The sequence below is a fragment of the Sinohyriopsis cumingii genome, chromosome 17 (assembly GCF_028554795.1).
Source record: "Sinohyriopsis cumingii isolate HCF-2022 chromosome 17, ASM2855479v2, whole genome shotgun sequence".
Lineage (NCBI taxonomy): Eukaryota > Metazoa > Mollusca > Bivalvia > Unionida > Unionidae > Sinohyriopsis > Sinohyriopsis cumingii.
The window spans coordinates 11323354-11340069 of NC_142977.1; the positions used below are offsets into that span (position 1 = coordinate 11323354).

Consider the following 16716-nt stretch of genomic DNA (forward strand, 5'->3'; position numbering starts at 1 on the left):
CCTCACTGTGAGAAAATTGCTGAAAGTTTAAAATGACCAAGAGAGCATTGGACTGTCTTATTACAACATGCACTCGTTAGCAAATATCGTGACATCTACACTTCCCAGTCAGTACTGCAAAGTGTTGGTTATGATCTGATTAATGAACGTATTGGGAAGGGGGATTATGAGTTGATACCTAAAGTTTATTTAAACAAACTTTAGGAACTATGAAAACAGCTGGATAAACTCATTTTGAATTTGCAAGAGAAAAAAAGCAGTTATTTGAAAGGTGGTGTGTGGCCAAGAAAGACTGTCAAAAGATGGTCAGTCCGCTCATAGTAGTTGAAAAGTTCAAAACTGCGACATTGGTGGCGTGAAGGCTTCCACTGATGGACACAAGGTCACAATTTTAGAAAACGCAAGTGCGACATGGAAGCCCTTGACATCGATGGCAACACCTGGGAAGAGTTTGCTCTAGACAGGTCCAGTTGGCGACATGCTGTGATCACTGATCTCAAAGCCTGCAAGGAAAAGCTACGCTTGCTAGCTGATGAAAAGCGATCGCAGAGGAAGAAGAAGCAGTCCAACCCACACCAGACGCAACCTTCAAGTGCAGCAAGTGCAGAAAGGACTGCCACTCCCGTGTTGGGCTAGATGGCCACAGCGGACGCTGCACAACCACCAACCGGGACATCTCTTATGGGCGCACTTCCATCGTCTCTCGAGACTAACGGATGCCAACAAAATTTCAGTCAGAAGTCTACTGGTAAAGAACTATTTCAACCTAATACGAGAACTTCAAATTTCTAACTGGCACAACTTTTAGAAGTCAAGTTTATGATAAGATTGATGAGAATTCCTTATCCCATCCTAAATGCACCTACCGAAAGAAAAAATGGAACGTTATTTCTGATTGTTACAAATCAAGCAATATAAACAAGACAGACCTATATCAAACTACGTTAATTCTAAGAGGTTACGGTCAGGGTCATGTATTGAGAGTGATACACTTCTTGACTCGAACAAAACCGGTATTATTATGGAGAATTTATGAACCATTCATGTCGAAGGTTCTGTTTGACTGATTAGTTATTCTGCCAATCTTATCTGTATTCAAGTTTTAAGGGAAACAGGGGCTTTTATGAGTCTTTTATAATCAGGTACTTCGACTCTTTCTGAGAAGTTTTATTCTAATTAGAGAGTTTATATTGAGGGAGCAGAGTGCTGCTTTGTTAATGTTCCTCTCCATTGTGTAAATGTGTCATCAGACTTTGTCTCAGGACCGTGACAATCTGAACAGTGTAGATTTACCCTCCTATTTTACTTTCTAAAATTAAATTATAATTGAAAATGTAGTAAGCAACAGGTGGACCCAGCATTTGATGGAAAATTTCCAAAGTTCTGGACTCAGATTGAAATAAGAGATACACATGTTGTGTACAAAACCAAAATCAATGATACAGGTCACGTAGAAAATGAACTTTATTTTGGACAAGGTAAAGTCCAAAATGCAATTATACAAAGCATATATTGAAACAAGAAATATCAACCAAATAATGCAAATTGAAAATATATAACAAGGTATACTGCAGAATGGAAAAAGACTGAATTATATAGTGAAAATGACTGGGGAGTTAATGTCAACAGTGCCCTAGACACACCATTGGTTGGAAAATATTGCCACCTATCAAGAAAATGGAATACGGTAACATGTTAGGTTAACATATTATTGTGGTTCCAAATTAAAACCTGTTGAAAATGTAAGAAATATAAATTGTCTAAGTTTGATTAAAACACCAAACTACCCAAAATCATCAGCAAGCAGACTGGAATGTCAAGAAAGAAAGCTGGTAGAAAGAACAGTCGTGTATTTGGTGCTTACGATGCAGATGGAACCGGCTAATGCAGACACTTAGATATAATTAAAGTTATGTAAGATGAGTGGCAAAGATAAATCAAATACTGAATACAAACGACAAAACGACCTTAAACTTATGGTCAAGAAGTAAAAATAAAATATACTACAATAAAACGTATCCTCAATAAAACGTATCCGATTTGCTTGGGTTGTCTATGAAGATACGCCACATCATCTTAAAACTTGCTATAGAATATCAGCTAACAGATGGTAATGAAATACAAGTCATGGGCATATACTGAAAATATGACGGAACGACTTCATGGTACAAGTACTAGACGGAGAAGAAAAAACATTGCCTATAATAGTAATATCCATATACTGCTGACATTTTTGCAGTCCTGTAGCCATTCTTCAACAATTATAGGCTCCGTAGTAGTCGCAAAGTTGTAATGTTATTATTTTTTTAATTCTACAGAATACGAACCCTTGACGATAACTTGAAAGGAAGTGAGTAATAAATGGGGATACCGTAGGGACTAGGGGACTTGTCATTAAAAACATGAGTTTTGTACCGTAGGGACTATAGCAAAAAATCCGTTGTACTATAGGGACAACATAATGTTATTTTCCCATAGCAGCAGAGAGGGTGAACAGACCACTTAAGGGAGTGGTCACCCTTGTGTTTGACCAAAAAAAAATAGTGACCCTTCATAGAGGTCAATTACCACGTCTACGATTATTGTTTGTCCCAAACAGAATTGTAGACGCCCCTCTCTGCTGCTATCAATATTGGGAATCATCATCTGAATCATGGGAATCTTCATCTGTTTCATCTTCATCTGAATCTTCGGAATTTGTTCTATGTTTCAAGTAATATTCAAGTTCTGATGGTGGTTTTTCTACTTTGGGATTTATGTTCTTTCTTTTTCTGTAATAGTTCATCAAACTTCTGTATCGATCTCCACCGCAATTTTTACAAATCTGATATAATCCTCTAACGCCGTTGTTACATCCAACACAACCTCGTGGACCAGCATGAGGATTTTTCTTTATAAGATAATTATGTTTCTTGCAATATTCTCCACGGCATTTTTTATTACAATTGTTAGTGGTTCCTTGACGTAACCACGCACAGTTGTTCATTATATTAATGATATCTGTTTAATTCAATTTAATTTTATCATCACCCCTGTTACCCAAATATTTTATCAATACCCACACGATATCTTGTTCTTGGATCATGTAAATTTATTGTTATAAATCCATGCGGGGTAGCTTGCGCTCGTGAGAAGAAATTTTTGAATTTAATTATATCCATGTCACCACCACACCAAGTTTGATGAATATTTCGCAACGTGTGTGTGTCTACGCCATTAAACACAACTAAAATGTTGCAGTTGTCTCTGATCACTTTTGGTATTTGTGTATATCGTTGAGTAACATAGATCACGTCTGTATTTTTATGTCTACCTCGGGAAAATATTCTGGCTGGATTTGATTGTTTATCTAGCATCACATCGTCGTATACAACTAAATTATTAATAAATCCATCTATGGAATCTACGGATGGTGCTTCATCAATATCGGTTATAAACTCTATAACATCATTATCCTCATCCAGTAATCGCGCGTTTTCATTGAAATCTTTAAGTACATCATAACATCGCTGATCATCAACGGATGGTGCTACTAAATACAACTTATCCCATTTCAACCATCTCATTATCAGATTAAGTAATAATTGCGTCTTACCCGATCCAGATGGTCCTATGATAATCATTCTGATGGAGTTCGGTAGCGCAGGATGATGCTTAACTGGCTCTCGCTGCCGAGTTGCTGAGAAATCAATTATATCCATATATATTATAACATGAATTTATATTGTTTACGCTGTAGAGTTAAAACTCCAACTATTGATTTAGCTACGGTTACAACAAAAAATAAAAAAATAGCGTACGGTGGAAAATGTTCTATGTGCTGTAGAAAGAAATTTTCATTTTTACCTAATAAGCGCGGTGGTGATATTGCTAATTTGATGTCAAAGTTTCCAGGTGCTCCATGGGCTAAATACAGCGGAGAAAAACATCTACCAGGATATAATTATTGCGGTCCTGGTACTCGACTCGATATCAGGCTCGATAATCAAGATCAACCAAAACCAGGCGAGGAACCAATAAATGCTATTGATCGAGCTTGTCATGCTCATGATGTAGCTTATAAAAGTAAAAATCTACAAGATAGGCATATTGCAGATGTAAAATTAATTCATTCATTAAATTCTATAAAAAATAAAAATATTAGAGAATCATTAGCTAATTGGTTAGTAAGATCCTCGATGAAAGGTAAATTAGCGATTGGGGCTGGTAATTAATAATGGAATCAATTTATTATTCGCCGAGAGGATACTGGAGAGGCAAAGCAGCAATTGGTAAACTCGCTGATGCAGCATCGGTTAAACATTCTACTGCTAAAACGTGGTTATCTAAACAAGCAATATGGCAAATTTATCTACCACGTCCTAAACAAATTCAGTACTCGTATTTCGATGTCAGTGTTCCTAATGAAGTTCATCAAGCTGATATTCTGTTTTTACCGCATGATACTGTACGTGGAAAAACGTACAAGTACGCGCTAACCGTAGTTGATGTTGCAAGTAGATATAAAGAAGCAGAGCCGCTATCGGCGAAAACATCATCTGAAGTAGCCGATGCGTTTGAACGAATTTATCAACGAGGTGGTCTGCGATGGCCACAGCTACTACAGGTTGATCCTGGTAAGGAATTTCTTGGTCCAGTATCATCGTTGATGAAACAACATAATACCAAAATACGACGAGGTCATACTGCAATTCACCGTGATCAAGCAATTGTTGAGCGATTTAATCGAACACTTGCTGAGCGGTTATTTGGATATCAATACGCGAGGGAATTTATTCAGGATAAAAGATCTCGCGAATGGGTTGCAAGATTACCAATCGTGATAGCTGCATTAAATAATGAGATTACACGAACAACCAACATGAAACCCATTAGCGCGGTCACAAAAAAAAATATACCAACACAACGGAAAGATGCTGGAAAACAAAAAATATTAGGTGATGTCACAGTCAGATATTTATATGAGCCTGGTGAACTTGAAGGTGGTAGCGCGAGAGCAACTGATCCTATTTGGAGTGTTACCACACACAAAATATCTACCGTGACAAGATCCACTGGAAGAAACGTAGGCGTTTCCAGACCTGCAATCTACAGATTAGATTCTGCTGCTCCTCAACGTGGATTTACACGTGAACAACTACAAATAATTCCCGCGGATACACAACTACCGCCGCGATCACTTCGGTGATTTCGATCACTTAACTAGCGCCAAGGGTGCCTGCACCCCGACGTCGATTACACTCAAGACAGGTTAACATGGTATTTTCTCGTGTATGACCGCGACTATTATCTTTTCTATCTACGGTAAATTGTCTTGAATCATTACTCGAATATCGCCATAACATTATACAATTACAACTGGTGCAGTGATTGTTCTGCTGCTGTTTTAACTCAATAATAAATTCAACATCAAGATCAAAGTCGCGTTTATTTTTTTTGTCAGATTGTTTATATCCGATTAATTTTTTTCTTATTATATCATCATCGATGATGTTAAATTTATCAACGATTTCAGGAATTATAATTCTACGTAATTGAGATATATTTCTGACCCTCGATACCGCTAAATAAACTAAATTTGACCACTCGATGCGATCGTCTACAATCCAGACTCGTGTATCAGAAATAGTTAATCCCTGTGACGAGTGGATCGTCATAGCGTATCCCAACACCCATGGAGATTTGTCAGCGCGTAATGCATCTTCGACCACACTGATATCAACGGCGACAATATCATTTAATACGAGATTTTGATTCTCAGTCTGTCCTGGAATATCAACATTAATATTCTGTTTTCGTGTATCTGATGGTCTATAACACAACGGTACGGGTAGTTCTGAATATTGTTCTTTATGTAGCTGAAATAACTGCTGCTGTAAAGCGTCTCTGATTATTTTTCTACTTGCTACGATCAAATCGGTGGGTCTCCATGAGTTCAAAAAATCACTCATTGATGTCTCTACGATTACTCCACGTAATATTTCACACTGAATTTTGTTTGATTGTAATCTGATTAATTTTTTAAACTCCTTCAAATTTGCATCAAGAGCTCTATGATCATCATCTATTTCTTCGTAATAATTAACGAAATTTTTTAACCAATCATGTGGAGATGGTCCAACAAAAGGCGGAGGTTGACCATGATCGCCACACATTATTATAGCGGTATTTTTCGTCAACAACCAATCAAGAAACATTTTTAATGTATCTAATGACACCGTGCATATCTCGTCCCAAATAATTATTTTAGGTATATATTTTTCTCCCATCCGTTCAGGAGTCCATGTATCTCCGCGCCACCGGAAGAAACTATGATACGTACACGATTGTACTTGCCGCTGTTTCATCTCACGTGCAAGTCTATGTGTGGGTGTCAGCACGATTATATCTGAATTTCTAAAAACATTAATCGTTCGAGTTGTTTTGCCGCATCCACCAGGTCCATTGAGATATACTGTCTTATATCTGGTTATTGGATCACTCAACGATGGTGCCTTCGACATTTCTGATATTTTATTACCCTCACGATAAACATCTCTCACTGGAACATCTGCTGATTCTACATAATTGTGTAATAGTTCCTTTTTTATTCTCCACGAACCCCATCGTTCATCATTACTTGTAAATTTCATAACAGGTTCTAAATATTTACTTGAAATATAAAACGAGTCCGTTGCGACTCTGACTGCGGCCTCAGGAAATCTATTAATCATCGATAATAAATTTATAGAAACATAAGCCAACATGGAAGATCTTAGATGAGTATATTGCGGGGATACGTCATTTATGTAACTAACGATCGTACCTAATTTTGTTCCGTCGGATAAATAAACACTCTCTCGATTTACAAATGTATTTTTCGCCGTTGTATCAGCGATTATAAAATCGTACTCGGCATCATCTAAAATTAATCGTGCGTGATGTCTTTTATAATCATATGCACCACCTTGAGTAAATTTACCTATAATTTTTCTACCGAGATCTTTTGCGGTTTTGAGTTTATTAGGAATATCATCCTTAAACTCGCTAATAACTTCAGAATCTGACATGGGCAACCAAATTTTGGTCTGTGCATGATATGATATAATTGCCTCACTGACCACCAACGATGTCAGTATCGCACAATCTAGCATATATCGCAACAAAACTATAGGTGCCCAACGTTTTTCACAAAAATGTCTGCCAAACCAAACATAACAAATCTTGTGAAGATTTTCGTTAAACTCGAACGACTCAATACAGGCGAATCCAGTCAGATCAAAATCAGGTAATGGTCCATTAATTGCCACTCGCGTCATCTCGTTTGTTGGGTGACCAAATCTTTCAAAGTACGTAGAGCAATCTCCGTATCCCAGAAAACTTCCTGGATAACATGCAACCATATCAACCGAAATAACATCATTGTAATTGTATTTGGTATTCCATAATCCGCCATGTCCATATTCGACGCAACTTGCGCGTACGTCCTCGAGTAAATCAAATCGTGTTGGTTTCCATGAATTTCGTTCCCTGGCGAAATGAGCCGCAACAGATGGAACGGTAAAACAATTAGTTAGTAATTTGTCAGTATTTTCCACGTGCTTGCACTGTAAAAACGTCGCAAGATTTTTCATCTCGTCATGGAGAGATTCTGTGCGATATATTTCACCACTCGGTTTGACAAACTGATCAAATTCACCCTCCTCATTACTTTTGAATAACCATACCGATACAGGATCGGTTTTACTTATTTCGTTAATAAAATCAAACATACTCATATCTGCCACAGATAATTCTGCCACAGATAATTCTGCCACAGAATTATCTGCCACAGATAATTCTGTGGGGTAAAATCTAACAGTTCGATCACGTGGAAATATTGTTACTGCGTTAGTCCATGCGTGCGCGTTATGATCGATAATATTTATTGGAGCTCCTTTCGATTTATATTTCGACTGGTACAGTACTTCTCCCGTTATTGTTGCTACGGTTATTGGAAATTTTAATATTTTTCCTAACTCAGCAACATCTTTTATTGTAGCACCGTTATCCTTAACTGAATCAGCCCACGAGTTTATTTTTTCACGCCTTAAATCAGTTAATCCATTTCCACGCATCGCGTTTGTAAAGTGTTCTATTACTCGTTCAGCTACACAATTTAACCTTGACAAGGTCAAGGATGATAATTTCATCGGCGCTAGTTTATCAACGTTGGGTTTTTTATTTATCTCATAAATTCCATAAATAACCGCTGTTACAGGATATGCTCGTTCATAATACGGTTTATCAATACCAGTCAATAGACCCGGTCTGGAATTTTTACTTAATATGATAGTTTTATTATTACCAAGGACAGGATCATATTTGTCACGGATAATCCAACTATCTGTTTCTGTTAATACAATAAATTTTACTCTGAATAAATATTTTTGATTGCCCTCGTATTCAGCGATGTAGTTAATGATAGTTGCCGCTCGCTTGTCATTCATTGTAGCGTCCGTGACAGCGTCCTTTACGGAGTCGACACTGACAAAGTCAGTGTCCCTGACGGAGTCAGGGCGTATAATCTTGAACGTTGACCATGTATGAGATGCACCATCCGTGTAAAATTCTTTCTTAGCGTCATGAATTTTCGAGATCAAACTTTTATTTTTCGGATCAACCAGATCTCGTACTGGCAAGTCAGAAGATAATCTGTCAAGGTTGAATTTATACTTAACAGGCCTAGTTTGGGATAATCTTTCAAACTCGTTCATATAACTAAAACAAATATTTAAATAAAGAAAATTATATATATATATATACAATGTCCCAATGTAGATGGTTGATGATCGGCTCAGTAAATCGATGCAACAAATCCTGTAGAAAGGAATATTGTTGGATGCACTCACAAAACATACGACGAGGAAGTCTAGGACCAATACCATGTCTACGGTGTGGTATTGGAGTGCGAGGAAAGACAGAATTATGTGGGAAGTGCGGCGGGAAACGGTTCAGAGAACTTAAAAGATATTATGACAAAAAAAATAATAGCGGTGAAAACGCTATAAAATCCGTGGAGGATTATATATCAAGATTTCAGACAAACAATGATTTAAACATATAATATTATTATAATGGAGCAAAATATATTTGTCCCACATCCTGTCATAACAAACTATGAATCAAATATTAATGGTATCATCAGAAATTGCAGGTTGAAGAGACCAGTTGGCGTTGTTTCTAATACTGGCTATCTAAGGTTCACAGTTGGAAAGAAAAGATATCATTGTCATCGTTTCATCTACGAGTGTCACAGGGGGTTGATCAATGATGGTCTTGTTATTGATCATATTGACGGGGACACTCAAAACAATAATTTATCCAATTTACAAGCTATCTCTTACAGCGAGAATAATACACGTGGAAATACAGGAAGATGTAAGACAATCGGAAAGAGGGTGGTAATTTCTACAAACATAGAAACCGGTAAAGTAATTATGTTTCAGTCTATGAACGCGGCTGCGACATATTTTGATATTCACCCGCAATCAGTACAAAGAGTGGCAGAAAATATATATAAAACAGCTCTCTCGAAAAAATATAAACAGAAAATCACATTTCAGTATCAATAACTATCATCACCACATTATTAACTATCATCACCACATTATTAACTATCATCACCACATTGAATTAATTTTTTTTAATTTATGTCACAGAGGTCCTCCATACACTACTGAATTTTTGATTTAAGGGGAGATTACTTTGTAATATATAGTTTTCTTCGTAGATGGTTGGTTTTTTATGATTGTAATTAGTCAGTTTAACTAATTACATCGTAACTAATTACTCGTAGAAGTATTATTTATGGTTTTTAAATATTTTCCCATCATACAAAAGATAATATTATTGATCCGTAGGAAGTTGTGTGCAAACAGAAACCGTTACTCATTGTAATTGACCTGCAGTTGTGTGTTCACTGAACTTACAATTCTGGAAAGTTCCTTGACTGGTGCATTAATGCCACTATATTATTGATTTTCGGTCTGCTACAAATACAGAAACTGTTATTATCCAGAAACCGCTACAAATACAGAAACTGTTAAATACAGAAACTGTTACAAATACAGAAACTGTTATTATCCAGAAACCGCTGCAAATACAGAAACTGTTAAATACAGAAACCGCTACAAATACAGAAACTATTATTCAGAAACTATTATTCAGAAACTATTATTCAGAAACTATTATTCAGAAACTGTTATAAATGCAGAAACTGTTATAAATACAGAAACCGCTACAAATACAGAAACTGTTATAAATACAGAAACTATTATTCAGAAACTATTATTCAGAAACTGTTATAAATGCAGAAACTGTTATGATTCAGAAACCGCTGTTTAGTGTAAATATTGGTTCCTTAGCTATATATTAACTTCCGAAACATATGTTCGTAACAACGTTTGATAGCTCGATCAGTATGGTATTGGACTGTGGCGCTCGCGGTCCAGGATCAAACCCCCATGGCTGACAATTTGTCGGTGGTGCGCATAATTGCGATTTTTATAATAGTGGGGGGAACCGCAAGAACCCCTCCGCTCAGCAAATTCACAACCACAATATTGACTGGTTGTTGATACCTATTTTTCGTATCACCCACTGGATTAATTATTATGGGTGTGATTTTGCTGAGCGTACCTTAATTAAGTTATATGTTTGTGCTGTCCCAGAAACATCCCGACGAACTCGAAGGGATTCTGGGATATTTTTTTTTATTTTAAAGATTTATATATATTATATAATGAACCATGAAAATATCAATGATGTAATTGTCGCTATTAAAAAATTAAAAAAAGATGGAATTAATATATCTGATGAACTTAATCCTGAAAAAATAGTTTCTGACTTTGAGATTTTACAAGAACGTAAAACCATGGGGACACACACACTATCATCTGAATACAGGCTCATGAAACGGATTCAATCGGCAATGTTTCAGTCGCTAGCTACCGTAGAAGATGATCATGTGAAGGAGTTCGTTCCTCTTTCTACCGCCGTAGAAAGAATTAAGTCGTTATTATCCCACGAGTATGAGGCAAAGAAAACGATTAGTACTCGCATAAGACAATTAAGAAAAATAATGTTAGATCGTGAAACGATCCAGAGTAACTTCGTTACTGGTGAAACGATCCAAGGTAACTTCGTTACTGATGAAACGATCCAAGGTAACTTCGTTACTGATGATAATGAAAATGAAAGTTTTGGTAACTGGGGTCCATGTCAACGCTGACCACGTGTATTGGTAGTCAAAATCAAGAAAGTTCTAACCTTGTCAAATTTGTTCCTAATAAATTTTATTTATTATAAATTTTATTTATTATAAATTAATTTTATTTATTATAAATTTTATTTATTATAAATTTTATTTTTACTGAGGATTTATTTTTTTTGTTTACTAAAATCAAGAAAAATGCACAAATTACTTGATTCTGACGGGGTAGTTGGTAGTCAAAATCAAAGAAAAATGCACAAATTACTTGATTTCTGACGGGGTAGTTGGTAGTCAAAATCAGGAAAATTGAGCAATTTCGTTGTATTTTAGTAAAAAAAAAATAAAAATCTCAGTAAATAAATAAATAAAATTAATTTATAAGAAATAAAATTTGTTAGGAACAATTTGACAAGGTTAGAACTTTCTTGATTTTGACGGGGTAGTTGGTAGTCAAAATCAAGTAGTTCGTGCATTTTTATGTTTCTGAGGGGGTAGTTGGTAGTCAAAATCAAGTAGTTCATGCATTTTTATGTTTCTGAGGGGGTAGTTGGTAGTCAAAATCAAGTAATTTGTAAAATCAGGAAAATTAATAAATATTATTTTTTTTTTGTTGATAGAAATTTTAATTTTACTTTCATCGACCTAGCTTTTTTAGTTGCCTAGGCCTTAGTTGCCTAGGCCGATTAATTTGTACCAAACACAAATTTGTGCCAGTAATAATAAAATATTTTTTTAAGTTGATTGAATTTGATTCTGATCTCCGTTACAAATGTTCTTCTAACTGTTAAGAAATTCTCGCGTGTAAAAACCCTCCTCCACATGAAGATCTACGACAAAAGTCTTTACGACAAAAGTCCTTAAGACAAAAGTCCTAGGACTTTACATACAGATTTATCACAAGCTCTTCTTCACGTATGTCAATCAAGCGATTAAGGTGGTCTGTGAGTTTAAAATTGATTCGTGTTAACATATTATTGTGACACCGCAAATACACCGGATTAGTTGGTTCTTGCACGATTAAATTTCCAGGGGGAACTTGTGGTGTGAACGTGTACAGGATGTATCCTTGTTGAGCTTGATTTGATCTTCCGAGATCTATTTGATAGCTGCCATCGATTACGTCACAAACCAGATTGACCGCGACCGTCGGTGTTATATTAACGATCCGCGGGGATACGTGTCTTCCGCCGCCATGTGGATCATTATCATATCTGAGAACAGTTGGAGGTGGTGCTAGTTTTTTCCATGCATCGAGTATTTTAGGGAAGTTTTCGTTGATAAGATCCTTAAGTGTTTTTCTTAATTCATCTGTTTCAAATCCTGGTAGTGTAAAATTTAATAAATCCGATTCAGTTATTTTATAATGATCAATGTATATTTGTTTGAAGCTTTGTTCTGACCAAGGAGTATCATCATTTATTATTTTAATAATAACCTGATTAACGTATTTAAGATCTAACACAATTTGATTTAAATGTTGTATCGTTACAATGATCTGATGTTTTAGATTGATATTGGGATACTCCAGGATATAGTTTTTAAGTAAATATGCTAATGTCGTTAATGTAGTTGTGTGTTCAGTTCTAATTGTATTAGCTAATGATTTGAAATTTCGTTCATAAACAAAAGCAGTTGAAGTTTTCACATCATAATCGATGAGAGAAAACGGTATTATAGAATATATTTCACCATCTAAAATGTAGTAATCATTTCTAATCCACGGGTACAAATTTCGGTATTTTGGTATTGTTATAAATTTTGCTTCATCTGTGAGAAATTCATCTAACTTCGGTTCTGGTGGTCCTTCATACACCGGGGGAATTTCAGGCCATCCTAGCACGGATCTGATTGAAGATTGATAAATATCAACGGCATAATCAGGCGAGTTTATTTCAACCGTCGAGGACAACGTCGGCTCATGAACGTTTATTGATATTTTTGATTCCTTTCCCGTTATTGATTTTATTCTACGCGCAAATTCCTCACCGATCTCTTCAATCTGGTAACTGCCGGTTGGTATTCCAACAACAACCCAGTCAGGTGTTCCATCGGATTTATTTTTACTAGTAAATACAAGCGAATTATTTGCTGGTGTATCATGAAATGATTTTGATCTGATATTTGGCCAGCTGTAATATACTCGTAATTGTGCAAGTGCTATTTCTTTTACTGGAATTGCAGTAGGAAAATTAACACTAAATTCAGGATAAGTTGAACTTACCGAGATCATCGTTATCTTTGGCGGAGTTGTGTTGGTCACGATCTGCTGGAGTAATTCTGTCATTATTGATACTTGTATCTTTAATACCTTCATCGTATATTTTGGTCATCATTGAAAATTCGAAATCAGATATAATTCCATCACTGAGACTCGCTGATAACAACGAGGATAATTTCGAGTATGCTACCGTCACTGTATGTAATTTTATTTTGTAATCGGATAATTTTTCGTTCGTACAAGTACATATTTTTTTTGTGATGATACCAAGCACACCTGCAATAGTTGTTGCTGCCGAAATACAGATAGTTACAACTACTGGTGCCATCGTTGTCAACGCTGATAATATGACACCGGTTCCAGCAACAACAGCGGATACTGAATAAACAATCACATCAACGATAACCAATCGTCGTCGATATTTTTTTACTTTTACTGTATATTGATCAACTTGATCTTTTAGCGCAGCCTGCCATTCACGCGCTTGATTGTATCTGTATTGTGCACCGTCCATATATATTTTTATGCAGTAACCAATTGAGGTGTTTCAGCTACAAATTCCAAACACCACCAGTAAGATGTTGCGGTTAATGTCTTATCATCTGCTTCCAGGATAAATATTTCTTTGAATCCGATATTTAATATAACAGATACAACCCCGGAAAACCTGTCGGTGGAATGACGCCATGGAAACGTTGTAAATATTTCAAATTTTGCAGCACTAAACACAGACAGCCTGTACACACCAGTGGTTGTTGCGGTATATTCGATAGTATTATTCTGTTTTGACCATGTTGCGAATCCCGATGATACCGTGTATACGATGTTTGTGATATGCCCGGGAGATATTTCAGCTGGAATTTTAATCAGATTGATTTTATTGATAATCTCAGGAATTCCCGCTACGATGTCTAGTTGTGTTCGTTTGATCGTGTCTAGGTTACTTTTGATATCAACGAGTTTCATGTCAATGACGAAAGGAGTTCCAAAGAACTTATTTATGGCATCATCGGTCCTTTGAAAATTTCTTCGATGCCTTAAAAAACCGGTTACGTGAACGTCATATTCGGCCCGTAGCGTGGATAGTTTTCCATCCACGTCGTCAACGTATAGTTTGTTTGCGACGTCGTTGTCAGATTTTGGAGCTGTTACAGCTACTATTTTGTTCCCGTTCATGTTAAGTTCACCTGTCATCGTGTCACCGGTGTTTTTCACGCGATTAGCAACACTTTTTGCAATTTCATCTCTGATGGTTTTAAGTGACATACTTGAATCTCTGATTTTACCGCTATCAGTAAACACGGGAATATTATCTGTAACTGCACCAAGTACTCGCCGGACTATATCATTCCATTTGATATTGCTGGTTTTTAGTTTACCATATCGATCTTGAAAAATAACAACTTCATCTGGGTCAACTCCAGCAAGGTTCATAATATCAGCGAGGTCATCTTTAGTCGCATACTTTGACAGATCAACGTCGGATTTTATTTTCTTAACGCGTGAAGATCTTCCGTAAATGTCAACCATTATAATAAGATCCGTTGTTTAAAATGCTTTACGCGCAACATATCGGTTGCTTGTATAATCGTGCACGACTTTATGTGGCGGCTTGGATGATTTTGATATAGCGTCGAGTACATTAATTACTTCACGGCCGCATATTGGTGGATCTGTCATTGTTTGTGTGGGTAGCGTTGAATACCAAACTTTGGTTGTTGCGTGGAGTGGTGCGACATACTTGATAAATTCAACAGGTGGAGCTAACCCGTACGAATCAAAATAAACAATTCCACGCGGATCAATCGCGTATGATACCCAGTGAGTACCGGGTCCGGAACGTTTGTCAAGATTAATAATACCTGTTTCTAGTTTGTTTGGTTGTTTCGGTAATTGATCTCGCATAAAAACACCTCTAAAGGCGGATATTTTTAATTTTTTAGCAGCATCAAGTAAATCAAAATTTGATGATGGAACGTTTAACGAAATGACCCTGGAAGCCTTAGGCCTCTCCCCCAACGAGATCCCGGTAATCTTAGACCGCGTCCCTTTTTTTTGTATCCCTGCCCTGTTGCTTTCTTTAGTGCCATTCCAGCGGCTGTTCCAACAGCACCTAACGCGGCCGCTTTTGCTATGGCTGGAGCAGCCGCAGCTATTAATGCCGGAATGGCCGCAAATAGTGGGAATATACCACCCGTTTTAACCATGTCTTTGATGGCGCTCGGGGAGAGATGGAATTGAACTCCAGTTTTTGATTCTAGGGCTTTATTGAAATGTTTAATCTGATTATTTGTCAACGATAATTTGTTTGGACCACCACTAATATGATCTCGTTTCAGTGATATTTTAGTTCCGCATTTGTTGGCGGTTTTTGATTGAAGCTTTTTTACCTGACCAGGAGTCAGAGTAACATTAACATGACTATACGACATTTTTATATAAAATATATTTTTCTAAATAGCACGATTAAAGATTTTCCACCGGTGCATCAACGACCCTCATTCGACCACTGCCACCTTCAAGTAACATGGCCTTGTCGCTAAGTATGACCGCGATCGCTCTGTAAAAGGCACCAGCACCTGGCGGGGCAGTAACATGAGCTCGAAAGTGTATATCAACAACAGATTGTTTGGATAAATCAAGATGTTCTAATGAAAAATAATAAATCGGATATAGACCTGTAAAATCTAGTTGTGATATTTGCAAACCAGTATCTATATTTTGATCACGTCCCATGAATGACATTAAACGATGATATGCGCGCGCTACATGATTTTGTGCATAATTTAGTTGTATATCCTCAGATGGTTCTTGATGTCCATTTATCCGTAAAGAAACTTCACTAACTCCAAGGTTGTCAAATATCATATGTGAACGTTCTTGATTATTTATCCGGTCATTATTTTGTAGTGCAATAAAAATATGTCGTGGTGCAGAAACACCCTGTTGTGATGCTATATTCCATGTAAATAAACCATTAATATTGCTTTGAGCAGCATCTGTGGTTACTGTTAACCATGATAGCAATGATTTACCGCCTTGATCCATAAAAGATAGTAATTTTTGTTCCTCAGTAATAGATGGAGTCATTACTGGCATCCACAATGAAAGTTTTGATATATTTACTTTACCAGCATCAGCAACACCAGCACCTCGCCAGATTGCATCATTATCATCACCTTTTCTTACGAGCACAATTGTGTGTTTAGCTCCAAAGATGACCTTTCTAACATTTCTGCAAAATCCAAAGATGTGAGATAATGGA

The 16716-nt window shown here is 36.6% G+C and overlaps 1 protein-coding gene across 1 annotated transcript in view; it reads right to left on the bottom strand.

Annotated features, from left to right (window-relative positions):
- The window catches only part of LOC149777742 (steroid 17-alpha-hydroxylase/17,20 lyase-like), a 69728-nt gene that overhangs the window by 43359 nt on the left and 9653 nt on the right, over nt 1–16716 (bottom strand). The window lies entirely within an intron of this gene.